Genomic DNA, 17,309 nt, shown 5'->3' with positions numbered 1-17,309 from the left:
TAGTGGACATGGATTTGGGCGGGAAGAGAGGTGTGGACATTTTAGGTAAGGGAATGGCAGAAGGAGAGGTTTGTAGGTGGGAGTAAGTCACCAGTGGGGAGCAGAAGTGGCGTCCAGTGGTAGGTGCTCAGTTGATGGAGGGTGTCTGTTTGCTGGAAGAGGCTGCTGGCAGACTGTTGCAGAGTTCGTGTGGTCAGAGGAGTGGGAAAAAAGAGCCTTGCTGTTATCTGTGGGTGGGACGATGCAGTGTATTGTGACAGCCTGGCCAGGAGATGCATGAAAGGGGAGGTGGCCAGGGTGAGTACCCAGGCTGGGATGGTGGCCGGGAAGGGCTAATGGCAACGACGATGGCTCTGTTCCGGATAGAGGGCCAGATGTGTGCCAGGGCAGGAGGAGGGGAGCAGAGTCTTCCCACGGGGCTGGGAAACTAGGGCAAGTGCCCTGGGACAACTAGGAAACAAGACAGCGTGGAATCCAGTGCTAAATTGTGCGGCACAGACTAAGTGCTAAGTAGGAGGCCAGACGAGGGGAGGGGGCTTAGAGTCTTAAGGAGGCTGGAGTTTTGAGCAAAACTTTTAAAAAGAGCTTCTCTCCAGAAGTGGGCTCTGGGTGTATTAATCAGGTTTTTTTCACTTTCTGTATTTAATGATGCTCTGGTATCCCAAGGGTTTGCTAATCCTGGAGAGACTGTCCTTCTCGGGGCTAGCTAATTCCTAGAAATAGCAAACAACTCACTATGCAGATCAACCAATGCAAAGCCCACACTGCCAACCACATCCTACATCGAACACACCAAGCCAATATTCCCCTGTCCTAAGCACCCGGGGGCCAGGTACCAGGTGACTAGAGACTCCATCATAGCCCAGAGCCCATCGAGATGATACAAACTCTCAGTCCTAAAACTGCTCAAACTTGCCTCCCCTGCCTCGCCCATGCCAAATCTTTCCAGTAGAAGTCACAGATAAAAGACTCTGGGCCACGCTTGCCTCTTGCTCCTTCTGCCTCTTGACTGGACATTTGCCCATGCGGCCCTCTGTGGCGTGGCATGTATGGTGTGTCCCGTCCTCTTTTGAGGAATGAGGAATGAGGATTATAAGGAATAAAACTCCTTCCAATGGCATTGATTATTGCATCATCTCCCATGGGAAGGGGAGCAGCCATCATATTTTCGGGCAGCTGGTATAGGAGAAACTTCTTGGGAGACAGACCTAGATTCAGATCCTCCTCCTTTACCTCGACTCTTCCCCACTGCTCCTCCTCCCCCGTGTCTCACTTTGCTTCACTGCCCAGTGGCCTTCTGCTCTGGTTTGCTCTGAGTGGCCCAGCCAAGACTCCGGCATTGTTTATGGCCTCTTCGGGTTTGGAGCCTAAACCTATCCATGACCTCTCCCCTAGTAAGCAGCCTTTCCAGCCTTGTCTTCAGTTGTGGCCCAGTGCTCTCCCTGCCATTAAGGAATTTTAAGCATCTCTAAAGCCAGCAGGGAGAGAGTTTGGGAGACAGGGGTAGGTGGACTGGGAAGAACTTTCCCAGGACCTGTATAATCCCAGTCCGTGGCTGGCGCCAGGTGAAGCTCATGACAGGCCACATTTTGATTTGGAGATGGGGAGGAGGTGAGACCCGAACAGCCCAGGGAAGAGGTCCCTTTCTCTGGGGACCCAGTCAGTTACCCAGCAGGTGCCCCGGGCCCACAGGGCACATGCCTGTCAGTGGCTTCTCTTGTTCAGCAAGCTTGGGGCAGTGAAAGGAAAGAGCCAGAGGACTCAATTCTGGTCCACGCCCTGCACCATGAGCTCAGATGACCTTGGGACTCAGGTTTCTTCATCTGTAAAATGGAGGATTAGGACCTTCCAACTCTAGAGATCTAGAATCTACGAGGGAGGGACTGGTCTGTCAGCCACGATGCCAAGCCCCTCCCAGCTTTAGGCACGTTTTGGGACCCTTTATGCCTCATGGCAAAGGAAAATAAAGGTGCCCCAGCGCTGTGCCCTCCCAGGCCAGGCTGGTCCCATCTTTTCTCCTGGGGAAAACAGGCTGTAGGGGTTCATAGCAGGGCCTCATAGGACTAGTCCTCAGGGCCCCTGGGATGGCAGTTCAAGTTTATTTCCCAGAATTGGAGCCAGACTGGGAGGGTTGACTGTCCTGCCCAAGGCGGTGCTGCAGAGGGCAGCAGACTTACTTCTTGGAGCCAAGATGCAAGACTCCCAGAGTCTGTGGGAGAGCGCCAGCTCATTGTTTACCCTTCACAATGTGGGAGCAGCCCAGAATTTGGCTGACTTTGCCTCAAGAGATGAATATATGCCCCCCTTTCTTGGCCATCTCCTCCTGCCCACCCCAGCCCCACCTGGCTGTCAGAGCCCTGGCCACCTCTCTTCCCTGCCCTCTCCCTGCCCACTCCCTTTGAGCTGCTGTCTACCTGATTCCATACTTCCTGATGGTGGTCCTTAGTTTTTAAGTCTTTCTCCTGCCCCCAAATGGTGATAACCCCTTCAGGGCAGGCTCTTCGTCCTCCCCCATGACCTAGCACAGCAACTACGAGTGGAGACCTGTAAGATGGAATAATGCTGGGGAAAGACACCTTGGTTTGGAAAATCTATGTGAGGTCACAGCTGTGCTTGAGAGAAAAGACCCCCCACACACACTGCCTTCCTCACAGGGGGAGGACTATGGGACACTCCACCCATGTATCCTTCGTCTCATCTGAGCCTCACCTAAGCCCTGTGTTTCTGCCTTTTACAGATTGGGGCTCACGGAGGCAGGTGACTGGTTCAGAATCACAGAGCAGCCATAGGGACCCAGGTCCTCCTGATGTCAATATTCTTGCTTCTACCCTCGTGCCACACGGCCTCCTGGAGCAGAGGTCCCTGCTAACTGGTGGCCAGGTCCTCAGGGAAGGCACCTGTTTCCGACATGCAGGAGATGCAGAGACTAGAAACAGCATTGGGAGAAAGCATTAGGGGTGGAGGCTGGGCTCTTGACCTCTGCTACCTGGAGGCCAGTTCCCAAGCAGATCAAAGTTTCTTTGGGGGATGTGTGTATTTCTTAGGGAAAAGGCAGCAGCATGAGCTCACTCCCTGCCAAATGGTTTTACAAAAGCACATGCAGACATGCATCTACACACATGCATGCACATGTACACACACACGCACTCACATCCACACCCAGAGCCATCGCAGCACGGCTCCCCAGCACCGTGGCCCTCCCCCAACCAAACCCAGCTCTCCTCCTACCCTATATGTGCAATCTTGTGAAAACTCCACCACTCTTAAGGTTAATAAGGCTCATTTGCTTAAGATAGCACCTGTTTCTATGGTGACTCCTGCCACCCAGAATCTGTTCATCAACTAAGACAAGAAAACAGTGACTTCCACCCTCTTTGAAAGGAAAAAGCTAATTCTTAGCCAAGGGCTTGACAGGGCAGAAGCCCAAGAAGCTCTGGGGTCTGTCCTTTCACCCTATTTAAGTCCTTCCCTGCAGCCCCCCCCCCCTCCCTGTAGCCATACCCAAGCGGAGTCCTCAATTCTTCCAGAGTGTTCTGGACTGTGGTTTCCTCCTCCTCATTTTTCTGGGAAGCAACACAGCCCACTGCTTGGGGGGAGTAAGTGGCGGGGGGGGGGGTGGATGGCGGTAGGGGCGATGGTAGTGGTGGTGTGGGGGTGGGGGGTGGGAGCAGTGGTGGGTTGCTCTCTCCTGCCCCTCGGTCTCTGATCTCCCCAAGCTGACTCCACCACATCTTCTGGGCTGAGGCTGGCAGGAGAGCACGAGGAACTCCAGGACCTCCCCCTGCCCATCCCCATCCTATTGCCCACTACTCAAGGCCTATTGCTCACCATGCCATGACTGGATCCCTAGAGCCGCCCCCACCAGGCCTCCTGCCACAGACTTGTCTTCCTCCAGTTGATGTGGCAGGCTGCACCTACCTTCCTCCCAAACCAGAGCTGTGCAGGCCTCACCCTGCTCGCTGGCCCACTCTGGTCCTCTAAGGTCTGCAAGCTGAGGTTTGCAGCACTGTCTTGACACTGGTTCCAGCTGGGGGTTGAAAATCACTAGGGAAGTATGTTCCAAGGCAGGCGTTGCTAATAATAAAGCTGCAGCAAATGATTTACCTTTAACAATAAATTGGAGCAGCTTCCACGACCTCCCCTCAATGCCACTCTCTCTGGCACACTGAAGCACTGTTGACTGGGAGGGCAAGCACCCAGGGAGCTGCAAGGAACTTGGAGCTTGCTTTACGTGCTCAGAGACCCAGGGGTTGTGTGTTGTGCACATGAGCAACGTTTGGCAGAAAAGTCGAAGTCTGCTGATTAGAGGATCAAGGATGGAACTAGACTCTTCAGAGCTGGATGTGATGACCCAAATCTACCTAACCTGCTCATTTGTAGGCAAGATAACAGAAATCCATGGAGGGGCAGACCTGGAACAGTGTCATCCAGGTAGCAAGTGGCCCAGCACATGGGGCTCCGTGTCCCAAGCTTCTTTCAAAGAGTCACACAACTTCCTGCTAAATAGAACCAACTTCTCATGGCCTCCAAGGCCCCTCCACAGCTCTGGCCTCGCTGCCTCTCTGCACTCGCCTCCTAACACGGTGCTCTGCAGGCTGGTGTCAGGCTCTCTTATAAAATCCCAGCAGCTCAGAGCTGGAAGAAGCAGCCTAGAGCCAATTTGCCCAACCTTTTGCCCAATCCCTGGCCTATGGCTTCTTGAACATCTCCAAAGACGACTTACTCATCCCCCTCCTCAAGAGACAGCTTCAAAAGGCCCTATGGTTATAAGCAGCCCCGATGTCTCCCAAAGTTGAGCCTCCTCTCCCAGGGTCTCCCCTGACTTCCAGCCTCATTTCAGTCTCCTACTTGAAATCTCCAGTGGAGATCTAAAGAGCATTTCGGAATTAAGTGTCTGAGACAGAACTTCAGATCCTACTCGCCCCCCCACCCACCTTGCCCTCTAAACTGCTCACCTTCTAGTGTTTCCCATCTCAGTAAATGGAATTGCTGTTTGCTCAGACTCCAAATCTAGGTGCCATCCTTGGACCATCCTTCACCCACCATGTCTAATCCACTGACAAGTCCAATAGGCTCTAAACCTCAGATAGATCCCAAAGCTGTCCTCTCCATGCCCACTGCTGTCAACTTGGTGCAAACCACCCTCATCCCTCCCAAAGGAGTGAAATGGCCTCTTATGGCACCCTGCTGCCACCTGACACAGCAGTCAGACCTATCTTTTAAAGACACAAAGCAGGAATGCCTGGCTGGCTCAGTTGGAGGAGTCTGCAACTCTTGATCTCAGGGTTATGGGTTTGAATCCCATGTTGGGTGTAGAAATTACTTAAATAAGTAAGAATTAAAAAGAAAAAAAGCTGTTTTCATCCTCTTTTTAAAGCCCACCAGTAGTCATGTGCCAAACTCCCTGCCCATGCCTGGACAATAATTCTCAATCCCAGTGGCCCATTGTTTTTCCTTCAATTTTCTTTTCTTTTCTTTCTTTCTTTCTTTTTCTTTCTTTTTTCCTTCCTTCTTTCTTTCTTTCTTCTTTCTTTCTTTCTTTCTTTTTCTTTCTTTCTTCTTCCTTTTATTTTAAATTGTGTTTGGAAAACTCAACATGAGATTTACTCTCTTTTTTATTTTTATTTATATTTATTTATTTATTTTTTATAATCTGAATTTTATTTTTTTTATTTTTTATGACAGTCACACAGAGAGAGAGAGAGAGGCAGAGACACAGGCAGAGGGAGAACAGGCTCCATGCACTGGGAGCCCAACGTGGGATTCGATCCCAGGTCTCCAGGATCGCGCCCCGGGCCAAAGGCAGGCGCCAAACCGCTGTGCCTCCCAGGGATCCCTATTTTTATTTTTTAGATTTACCCTCTTAACAAATTTTTCAGTGTACAGTATTAATCTCTAGAACTTACTCATTTTGTGTAACTGAAACTTTATACTCTTTGACTAGCGACTCTCATCCCCTCCACCCCCCAGATGCCCATCTGTATCACCTGGGAAATGACAGAAATGGTGCCTAGGCTCTGTTCCAGGGGTTCTGATTTAGCTGGTCTAGAGCACAGCCTCCCCGGTGATTCTAGCCAGGGACTGGTCAAGGTTAAGACTGGCGGTCCTTCATAGCCTCCCTCACTGCTCATCTCCTGTACACGTCTCTGATCGTTTTGCTCCTGCTGCACTGGCCTTCTTTCTGTTCCTGGAACCCACCTAGCCTGTTCCTGTCCAGGACCTTTGGTCTTGCTACTGCCTCTGTCTATGTGCCCTTTTCTCACTGTGCACCTGCCGAATTTCTACTCTGCTAGAAGGTCACCTCCTCTGTGGAGCCCACCCCCTCTCCTCCCAGCTTTCTGGCACTTAACTCCTCCCTGACACTCCCACTCTGTACTGTGTGCAGTCATTGATTTACTCCTCTGCTCCTTTCACCAGGCAGGTTGCTCTCCCCCGGAAGGGATTTGACTTTATAAGCTTTTGATCTGCAGCACCTGAATGAAAACTATTGCCTAACTTGTGCTGAACACATGCTGATAGATGAATGAGTGAATGAATGAATGAGTGAACAGAGGTGGTCTAACTGCTGCAGAAAAAGGGAAATTATAATCTTCAATCATCTAAAAGCCTTTACTTCCATCGATGTGATCTAAGATTATATTCACTTTCTTAATTCCTGCATTATGGTTTGACATTCTATTATTAGCTTAAGATTAGCTTAAAAATTAACTAACACTCCTTTGATCTCTTTTCCTCATGAACTCCTGCTATGCCTGATCTTCCACATTTTGTACTTGTGTAGTTGATTTAGAACCTAAATATAGAACTTTAGATTAACCCCTATTGAACTTAAATCTTTCAACACAGGCCCATCCTTCCAATTTGCTAAAATTAACTGTCTTGTGTCAGTCATCGTACCAGCAATTAGTTGAAACTTTGTGTGATCTACAAATCTGGGGAGCATGCTATCTATAAAGATATCAAACAAGGTGGGGCCCATGTAAGTGTTCCGTGGTGTGTCACCAGGGACCACCCTGGCGGTTGACATTAATTAGTCAACACTCTTCAGGTACTCTTAATAAGCCACAAACCCACCTAACACAATAGTCATTGAAGCCCTATTTCTCTTCTTTGCCAACAGGGTTACCAAGATTGACTTGGTCTAATACCTTGGTCACTCAAACTGTATGGTGGACCTCCTCCTGGTCCACTAGATCAGTGCTTTTTATCAACAAAGAACTCTGAGTGAGGAGGTGTGACTTGTTTTTAGTGAACCTATGCTGACTCCCAATGTTCACTGTTTTCTATGTTGCCTCACACCATCTGTTTATCAAATTCTTATTGAATTCTGATGTGGATTGATAGCACACCAGCCTAAATTCAGGAATTTACATTTTCCTATCCTGTTTCTGGAAATGACTTTGTGATCTTAAATCTAAGTTCTTTCTGGACTTTGAAGGTCTTTACTCATGAGATATCAACTCATGCAGGACAAATGTTTGCAGATTGCAGCAAGGCTTCCTAGGGAGAGAGGACAGAGCAAGCATAGTCCCTAGAGGCTGGAGACACCGAGAAGGTGTGAGATTCCACAATCAGGTCAGCAGGAACACCATGCGGTGAGGGGTGGGGTAGGGGTGGGTAAGGCAGGCAGGGGCCAGAGTCTCAGAGGCCTTGAATAACACACCGACCAGATAAGACTCTGTCCTGAGATACTGAAGAGTTCACTGAACACTTCAACTAGGGAAGTAACATGATCATATTTTGATTTTAGAAAAATAGATACTTTTGGAGGGGTTGGGGTTGTAGGAGGGGGATCAGTTAGTAGACTTTTGCAATAATAATCTAGGGAGGAGTGATAAGGGCTTTAATTAACTCAGCCATTTTAGCTTTTATGTTTATGTTTATAATTTTTCTTTATTCCTACCCCAATTCAAACGTCTGAGCATTTAGTTATCCCCAGAATGCAGTCTCTGGTATCCTCTGACTTTTCCAGGCCTGCTCATAATTCAAAGCCCAGCTCAACTTCTGTCTCCATTGTGAAATTATCATATCCATCCTCCTCCTACCCAACTACTATCCATCCATCCAGTCTTCCTTGCTTCATTCTCTTATTCACTCCTTCATGTCTCCATTAATTGATTGAACCAACATTTACTAAGGGTCTGCTATGTTCAGGGCACCATGCTAAGTGCTGGGGATATAATAAGATATAATTCTATTCTCTAGGAACTCATGGTCTAGTCAGGAAAAGAGACCCATAAATAATAACAAAGCAAAGAAGGACAAAGCTGAAAGCATCACGAGCTGAGCTTTGAAGGAGGAGTGGCTGCCTCACTGCAAGGGAGAAAGTCTGCACTTGCATAGCCACCTGAGTCTCAAGAGCCCAGTTAAAGTTGACACTATACCCCTTAAGTACTCCTATTTCCTATATGTTAGCCTTGTCCTTCCAACTGAGTAGCTGAAAAAAAAAATCACATTTTAAATTCTTCCAACACTTATTTATCAAAAACCTATGTCTCTCTGTGAATCAATTATTAATATTATTTAACAGCCACAGTGCTGAGTACAGTGCGGGTTAAGTAGCTGGTTCCAACACTTCACTGTTAAATCCTATGCCTGCATTGCCATTTACCCTTAAGTTCTTTTTAAACTGGTAACCATGCAGATAGCTCATTCTTGCCCTACCTCTTGGGAGTGACGTCCACCTCTGACTTTCTGAGCTTCCTGCGGAGGACTTAGGGTGCTAGTATGTGTGAGCAGGAGAGAGCCAGCCCATAAACAGCACCTACTAGGTGGCCGATGTTGTGTTGCCAGTGTGCTACATATTTTATCTCACTGAGTCTTCACAGTGTACCTGCAAGGTTGACACGAGTGTCCTCTTTTACAGATGAGGGGACAGACTCAGGCATGTAAATAATTTGCTTCATGTTAAGTGAGAAGATCTACCTCCTAGGTGTGTGCTGCACTCCAAGGCCAGGGCTGTGCTCAGGCTGAGACGGGTGTGGCCAAGGGTAGAGGGCCAGGAACCTCAAACCGTACCACTCACACCGAGGCCCTTAGCAGCCACACCTGGCACTCATGTAAGCTGTCGCATGGGCCAGGCCTGATAGTGGGTGTAGCGCCTACCTCAACTCTGGAGAGGCAATCTGGTATCATGATCACATGTCTAGGCTCTGGATTCAAATCCCAATCAGCCACTTGGTATCTGTGAGGCCTTCTTTTTCTTGTCTTTGTTACCTTCCTCTTAGGGCTTTTGTGAAGACTTAATGAGATATTTATGTAAAGCACAATGCCCAAAACCACATGCTAAGTGAGCAAGTGTTCTTATTTTCTTTTCTCCTCTCCTCTTTTCTTTTTTTCTTTCTATTCTTCTTTCTTTATGTTTTTTTGTTGAGTGAGAGAAAGCGTGAGCTGCAGGGGTGCAGGTGGAGGGTGGGGGCAGAGGGAGAAGGTGAGCGAGATTCTTAAGCAGGCTCCCTACCCAGCACAAAGCCCGACACGGGGCTCAATCTCACGACCCTAAGATCATGACCTGAGCAGAAACCCAGAGCTGGAGGCTTAAACTGCCTGAGCCACCCAGGCACCCCCCCTTCCTTCTTTAATTATTACTGCTATTGTTATATGTTACATGAATGTGAGCCATAAGAAGAGTGTTTCTAGCCAGGAGAGGACATACGCAGGTGGCAACACCTAACAAGTCACCTGCTCATTCTGGCCTTCCATGCCTGGCGGGGAGAGGGGCGGATTCCCTGGGTCACCCATGAATAGGTACTTCCAGTGATGAGAAGCTCCCTCCTCTGTGGAGTATACGCTTAGTTCTTAGGCAGTTCAAATTCTTAGAAAATTCTTTCCTCTAATGGAGCCAAAATTTACTTCTATGTAAATGTCACCCATTGGTTCTAACTTTGCCCAGCGGAGCCCAGCAGGATTACCCTTGTTTTCCAATTAGATTTCTTCAAAAAAATTTTTAAAGATTTTATTTATTTATTCATGAGAGACACAGACAGAGAAAAAGAGAGAGAGAGGCAGAGACACAGGCAGAGGGAGAAGCAGGCTCCACGCAGGGAGCCCAATGCGGGACTCGATCCCAGGTCTCTAGGATCACACCCTGGATTGTAGGCGGCACTAAACCGCTGAGCCACTGGGGCTGCCCGATTTCTTCAGATCTTTAATAAAATCGTCAAGGAATGTTTAAAGGCCGTCTTATGTCTCCCTTTCCTCCCAGCAGGCTAACCATCCCTACCTCTCTCAGTCCCTGTCCACCTGATGTCGCTTCTGCACAGCCTCGCCCTTCTGGTGGCTCTCCTCATGCTGCTCACTGGCTTTCTTAAAATACTGCAGCCAGAGCAGAAGACACTCTTTGAGGTGTGGTATGAACAGTGCGCACTAATAGAACCTTCCCGAAATCGAGGAGGGGTCCCTCGAATATGCCGCTACCCATCCCTCTTTGTCTCTTCCTAAGGGCTTGTGCTCAGGACCAAGGCCCGTGGATAGTGACAAGTGCAGGGTCCTCACGCCGGGCCAGGGTGTCTGTCTCAGTGCGACCCATGTTACAGCGTGGCCGTGAAGGGGAGTCATCCTGTGTCCCCATCAGAGCCCGGTTCAGAATTGGGTGGGCAAAACTATGCTGTCCCTTTTTGGGGGGGGGGGCATCCACGGGTTTGTGTAAGGGAAGTATATGTGTGAGTGCCTGCGTGTGTGAGTGTGTGTGTGACAGGGTTGGAGGGGAGGCGGGGGGGGGGGGAGAAAGAGAGAGAGAGAGAGAGAGAGAGAGAATTTTCTTTCTGATCCAGGAATTCTCCTGGATGGCAGAAATGGTTTCCATAACGACTTTCTGATATAAACATATTTGATAAAAATAAGTTAACAGTGGAGCTGTGGTGGAGCACAGACTCTCGGAGTGCTGAGAGAGAGGGAGAGAGAGAGGGAGAGAGAGAGCGCGCACGAGCTCTTCGAAGAACAGCACTTTCCTTTTTTTCCCCACCCTCCCGGTCAGCCTCTCTATACATAGTTTCCATAAACCAAGTAAAAGGCTTTGTTGACCATATTCCCGTAGAGACTGGGCCCTTTCCTGCTTGTACACATTATATTCATTCTCTCTCTCTCTCTCTCTCTCTCTCTCTCCCTCTCCTTAGTTACCTGAAGCACTACAGCATGTATGGGATAATATGATAAATTCATTTCCAATTCACTGCATTATCCCTTGAATATTTTAATGACTCATTGAATGGAGTAAAAAAAGCTATTTCAAATGAACAATTATGCTGCATTAGTCTGAGGGCTGATTATATTTAAACACTGCTCACATGGATAACAGGACACAGCGACCTCAGCATACGAGAGCTAATTTGGCTCTTATCTCCAAATAATTTTACACCGCAAATTACCATGAAAACCTAAAGGGCTTTAAAAACATTCATCAAAAGATAATATTCCACTTTGTAGCAACATTTTATTTAAATTATTTTGAATGGGAACGAAGGCATCTCTGGGGTAGGACAATGACAGCAAGGTGGGGACTGTGAATGATAAGGAAATGGCGAGCGGGTGCTGGCTTGTGTTAAAAAATACAGATGGAAAGTGTCTGGGAAGATGTGCAGTCCTGGATGGGGGGGGGGGAGGCACACTGCAGGCCTGATCGGCACTGGCGGCCCTGGCTGTGGTCTGCTCCAAGCATGCACAGGGCAATTCCCAAAGGCTCAATGAGGGGGACCCCCCCCCCCGACCACCCTGCCCCAACTACTACTACCTCCAGGAAAGCAGGTCCTGGTCAGGTCAGGTCCTCCAAGCTAGGCCTCAACCCACCTGGACTCGAAAGGCAAAAGGATGAGCTCTTTTTACTGCAAGGTTTGTGTCATTGTCTAGGATTCTTACTTTGCAAAGCATGAGTCCAAGAGCTAATTGAAGTTGCTCAATTCTAAGTGGCTGCTCCAAGTTGGGGGTCGTATGGGAGAGAATCACATTTACCAAGTCCCTACTATTCTGTTCAATGTCGGGCACCTTAATGTCCCTGAATGCTGGGAAAGAGATATTCTTACCATGCCCATTTTCATGATGAAGAAACAGAGGCTCAGGAATTCCCATCTGGAAGTGCCAGAGCCTGGAGCCATCCCAGGTTCACCTGACCCGAAAGTACAGGCCTGGTCCCTGCCCTTTCAGGGTATCTTTGTACAAGTCTGCTTTATAACCAGGGCCCCCCTGCATTGTCCCCATCACCAGATGTTCTTTGTGGTTTGTAGATATTTAGGGAGCATAAGCCAGGCCTTGCTGGTGTTCACTACTTAAATTGATGGACCCTCACAGTACAGGGCAAAGCATGCAAGGACAAGTGGACAAATAGCAGAAAAAAACTAAAAATACAGGTCTAAATAAAGAAATTAATTAATTAATCCCATTTCCTTGGTTTGATCTCTTCTTCTGAACTTAAGGTCCTGATAAAGACTGTTAATTCTTCCGTTTATTATCATTAGCATGCTACTGAGCATAGATGTTGGAATTGGAATATATATATATATATTGCATAATATATGCAATATCAGGATATATATAATATTCCAGTACTGCACACACACACATATACACACACACAGTGTATTTAAATTTCTACAGGATCTGCTGCTCAATTGGTTAGGAACACGATAAATTTGCCAGTTTTCTAAAGAGCCTCTCTCTAGAAAGGTTTTCCCTCTTTGCATATGTAATTTCCTTTTCCTGTCACAACCCTGAAGTGGAAAGATTTGTGTCAGTTTTACAGACAAGAAGCCACAGTCTCAGAGAGGTCAAGTAACTTTCCTGAGATCGCTCAGCAGTGGGACCACTTACTCAAGCAGAAGTGTCCTGACGTGTGCTAATTGCGTAATTGAAAAGTAAAGAGCTAAAATCCTTGCCCGTTTATTTGGTTTCCCATTTATTTACCTAACACACTTAGGGGTCCTTTAAAAAAACAGCCTCTCGTTATGGAAAAATTCAATCCTTATAGAAAAGTCGACAGAATAATGGACTCTTAGAGATCCTTTTAATTCCACCTAGAATCGGTTGCACTTACAGCTGCCAAAGGTTGAGGGCACTGAATGAAAGGGAAACATGAACTTGCCATTTCGCTTTTCTTTCTTAAAACAAAAAAGATATTCAGGGCAAATTTTAGAATCATTGACGGTTTCTAGGAAGATTTTCTTTTTTGGAAGAAAAAAGGTACTCTTGTCTCCTTAATTGTTCTCAGTGTTCTTTGTCACCAGTCATGATATTCTTTGTGGAAGGTATTAATATACCATCTTCCTGTGTTCAATATTCCCATTAACAATAAAAAGTCTAATGAAAATATCTGCATGAAAAGCTCTGAGCACTAATTTCAGAGACAAATAGAGGATGAACCAATAAGCTTTTCTTCTGAAATGAATGATGCAGATTAATTGATAGCTTAATTAGGCTTTAGCACAAAGATTATTAGTTAGATTGAATCAGAACTGAAAAACATCTTCAAGAAAAAGCTGGGGACATGGCCCTGAGAGGAGAGAGATGTTAGGTGTCACTGCTCTGTTCAAAATCTCTTTTGTTCAGTGAGAGAGTTCTCAAAGAGGGGGTGGAGGACAGCATGCTTTCTAGCAGCCCCTGCCTGTGGTGGTCTGGCCAGCCTTGGGGACCCACACCTGGTGCTGCCTCTGAGCTGATGGGAACCCATCGCTGTGGGAAGTTCTATCCTGCTAGAGCCCCTGGTGCCCCTGTAACCTCCTCCCTGTGCTGTAGCCTCCTTCCTCTGCTTCACTAGAGCAGAAGCCCATGGAAGGCAAGGACTTGCCCTGCTATGCGCGCATCTGTAACTGCAGGCCAGGGTCACGCCTGACTTCGGAACAAAAAAGATAATGTTACGGCAAAATAATGTTATACAAGCTTCCTGTGTGCTCTGGGTACTGTCCTAAGCACTTTACTTAAAAGAGCTCATTTGAACTTGATGACAACGGTGTGAGGCAGGGACTACAGATAGGCCCACTTTTCAAGTGAGCATATCGGGACGTGGGGTGAGTTTCTTGCCCCTCAAGATCACATAGTGATACTGGTGGATTCAGATTTGAACCCAGTAGGTTGGCTCCAGAGTTCTTGTGTTTATGTTTGCAAACAATGATCAATCCATATTAGTTGAATTCAGTGAACAAAGGTAGCATGAATGCCCGGTTCCTACTGAGGGACTTCTCTCCTGTTTTTGTACAGCGGCCCAGAGATCTAGAGCTTTATCCCACTCTACAGTAGACTCTTGTCAGCCTCTCTTTGGGGTCAGGGGGATGCAGATGTTCCCTGTATTCCTAAGAACTGATTGCTGTTTCAACCTGAGCAGATGGCCCCCAGATTGTCCTTACTGAGGGGCTCCCACGGTCGCAGCCCCACCCACCACCCAATTAGGCCTGGGTCCCTAACATCAAGACCAGTCTGGCTTCCACCTGGTCATTGTGAATCACAGGGAATCTTTACTCTACATTTGCTGTGCCTTACTGCTGAGGCCATTTACTGCTGAGGGTAATGATACTATGTAGGGTTTACTTTTAACCTAACGTATTAAGTGTTAAAATTACTGGAGGGTTCAAAATGCCTACCAGGTGTATTTGACTTCCCAAGGTAGCATTCCCCGAGCAGGTTCCCTGGAAGCATCTATCCATAGGAGGGAATCAGAAAGAGAGCCCTGGAATGGCAGGGGAACCACAGAGATTGTTTCCCATCTTACAGAGAGGGCACAGTGGGATGCCTCTTGTCACCGTGGAGTTGCTGGGAGAAATGTGGTGTGAACCAGACCATGTGGCATGGCAGGAAGGGTGTGTGGTTTGGAGCTGGGGGGCTGGAAATGAAGCCCCAACCTCTAGGACCCACTAGATGAGAGATTGCATCACCCAATTTCTCCAGACTTGCTTTCCCACCTACAAAATGGGGATAATGCCTAGTTCACCAAGCGATTGTGGGGATCCAAAGGAAGTGTCAGAAGTGACTGTCACTTGAAAACTGCTCCACAGATGCGTGATGACAGTAGCAACCAAGGCATTCTGACTCTGAGCTCCGTGGTCTTCCTTCAATTGGCTCACCTCCCTTCTCTCCACACTGACGGAAGTGGTGCCTGGGAATCTGCATTTTAACACGTTTACCAGCAGATTGGAACGTGCTCTACTGTCTGAGACCCGCTCAGCCACGGCTAACGCCAACACAAAGGAAGTGCCTCTGGTTTGATGAAAGCCTCCCCTTTTTTGGCCTGAGACCTAAATGAGCCTGGTTTTTATACTGGCCATGCAGCTGGAGGGATCTGGGGGCTGGCGGGCAGGCTGAGTGGATATAGCTGAGGAGAGCTGCTGCTTCCTGCTGGACCCCTGGATCAGAGAAAGTGGGTGAAAATGTGTCTGAAACCCAAGCCTCCTCCGGTCTGAGCGGGAAGGCTGAGGGCCACAGCCGGGCAGGTGGCCCTGGTAAGCTCTGCGGCTTAGCAGTCTTGCCGGACAGCTGCCACCTGCCACCTGCTCTGTCCAGCTGGGCTGCTGAGAACCCATGACTGGGTCACCATGCGTCTATAACAGAACTGTCCTGAGTGCATCCTGGGGTGAGGGGAGTGCGGCGGGGCGGGAGGGGAGAGGGGACTTCAGGCTTGGAAGAGAGGCAGCCTCATTGCCCCCAAGGTGCCCTTGATGCTGAAATTACTCCATCCACCACAGGTCCTGAAATCTGCCTCAGAACTGCCCCGTAGAACGCTCTTCCGGACAGCCTGGCGTGTGAGGCCGTGCCCTATCCCTGCACTATCCCTGCACTATTCACTACACAGGTGCACTACACAGGGAGCGATACTCCTTTCTTGAGAGCTTCGTCCCCTTGTGACTGCCAGGGAATGCCAAGCACAGGAAACGGCAAGGCTCTAGACTGGGGCAGGAGCCAGTACCTTTCCTTTTCGTGCCCTCGCTCCCTGCCCTAATGGCATGAAAATCCCCCAGCTCTGCCCCTCTGCATGTTGCTGGTATTTTCGAGGCTCTTTACCAGGCCAAGGGCTGCTTGGTCAGGGGAGTGTGTTGAAGCAACGCTCTTGCTCTCCCTCGGGCACTGTCCAAGAAGCCACTGCTGGAAGCCTCCCTGGAAGAGGCCCCTTCCAAGCTCAGCACTGCCTCTGAGGATGGGGTGTCGACCTGAGCATCCTGTGAAGGGCCTGTGGTCGCAGGGCAGGGGCTGGATGACAGGATAGCTTCCTCCCCAAGACCTCCACTCTAGGGGAGCTGTGAGAGCCCCTGCCTTGCTCAGGAGAATCAGTGGCTGGTTCACACTATATCCCTCCCTCTGGCCCATAGTGGTAGAAGGAAAAACACAAACCCCTTACATTTGCAGCACTATGTTTTCCAAAGTCCTCTCAGGATGCTCTCTCATCCTTGGATTATCATGACAACTACATAGAGGAGGTGACACGGTTCCTATCTTATAGATAAACATGAAACGCCCAGAGGGACTCCAAGGGACTTAATGGTGATCATTGATTTGGGAACCAGCCAAACCTAGATCCAGACTTAGTCTTTCTAGTTCTGGATTCCCACTGTCTCACGGCTTGAGGCCTTTGCACACTATGAGAAGGCCATCCGCAAGCTCTCTAGGCACAGATGCATGGATGGCTGAAGCTAGCAAGCATGGATTTTCCCAAAGTGTGCGGCCAGGCACTCGTGAACAAAAGATTAAAGAGTCACATGAGGTTGGAAAATAAATGCATATTATATAGTGCACATTAGAATATTAAAAGCTCTAAAACACACCTCGTTGAGGAATGGGATTGATACGGTGCAACCTGAGGTCTCCAAAACTTGTTTGGGAATAGAACCTTTTTCCTTCCCCTACATAATGCCTGTTAACACGGCACACCAGATTTCTGTTCCTCAGACCTGCTCCAGAAGGGATGAGCCAGGCTCCTTCACAATTATGCGATGGTAAAGGAACACAGATGAGGGGAGGCCACTTGTTTCTGTACAAAGGAAAGGAAATTTCCATGCCTCCCAATGCCCCTTGGCCCATCAGGAAGAGGAGCTCCTGCAGGACTCCTTCTGGTCAGGTCTGTGACCTGGACTGCACAGAATCACCCTCATGCTTCCAAATCTAAGCCTCTAATTATGGAATGCTGGAGCCAATTGTTAAATTTCCAGAAAATTTGTGAGTTAATTGTTAAAATATCAGGAACTCGAAACTGGCCATGGTGGAAGTATTTACACTACAGAAATCAGCAAACATGACAAATTGGGGCTCTCCCCATCTGGTTAATCCCCAGAGCCCGTTTACCTGTGCACAACTGATCTGGATGTTTTTCGAAATTGTTAGAAAACTTGGAAAGGGCT

At 48.3% G+C, this 17,309-nt stretch overlaps 1 protein-coding gene across 11 annotated transcripts in view; it reads right to left on the bottom strand.

Moving 5' to 3' along the window:
- PEBP4 (phosphatidylethanolamine binding protein 4) overlaps positions 1-17,309 on the bottom strand; it is a 246,798-nt gene that overhangs the window by 78,296 nt on the left and 151,193 nt on the right. The gene's annotated exons all lie outside the window — the stretch shown is intronic.

Source organism: Canis lupus, chromosome 24 (genome assembly GCF_048164855.1).
Source record: "Canis lupus baileyi chromosome 24, mCanLup2.hap1, whole genome shotgun sequence".
NCBI lineage: Eukaryota > Metazoa > Chordata > Mammalia > Carnivora > Canidae > Canis > Canis lupus.
This window is presented reverse-complemented; position numbering and strand designations above follow the sequence as displayed.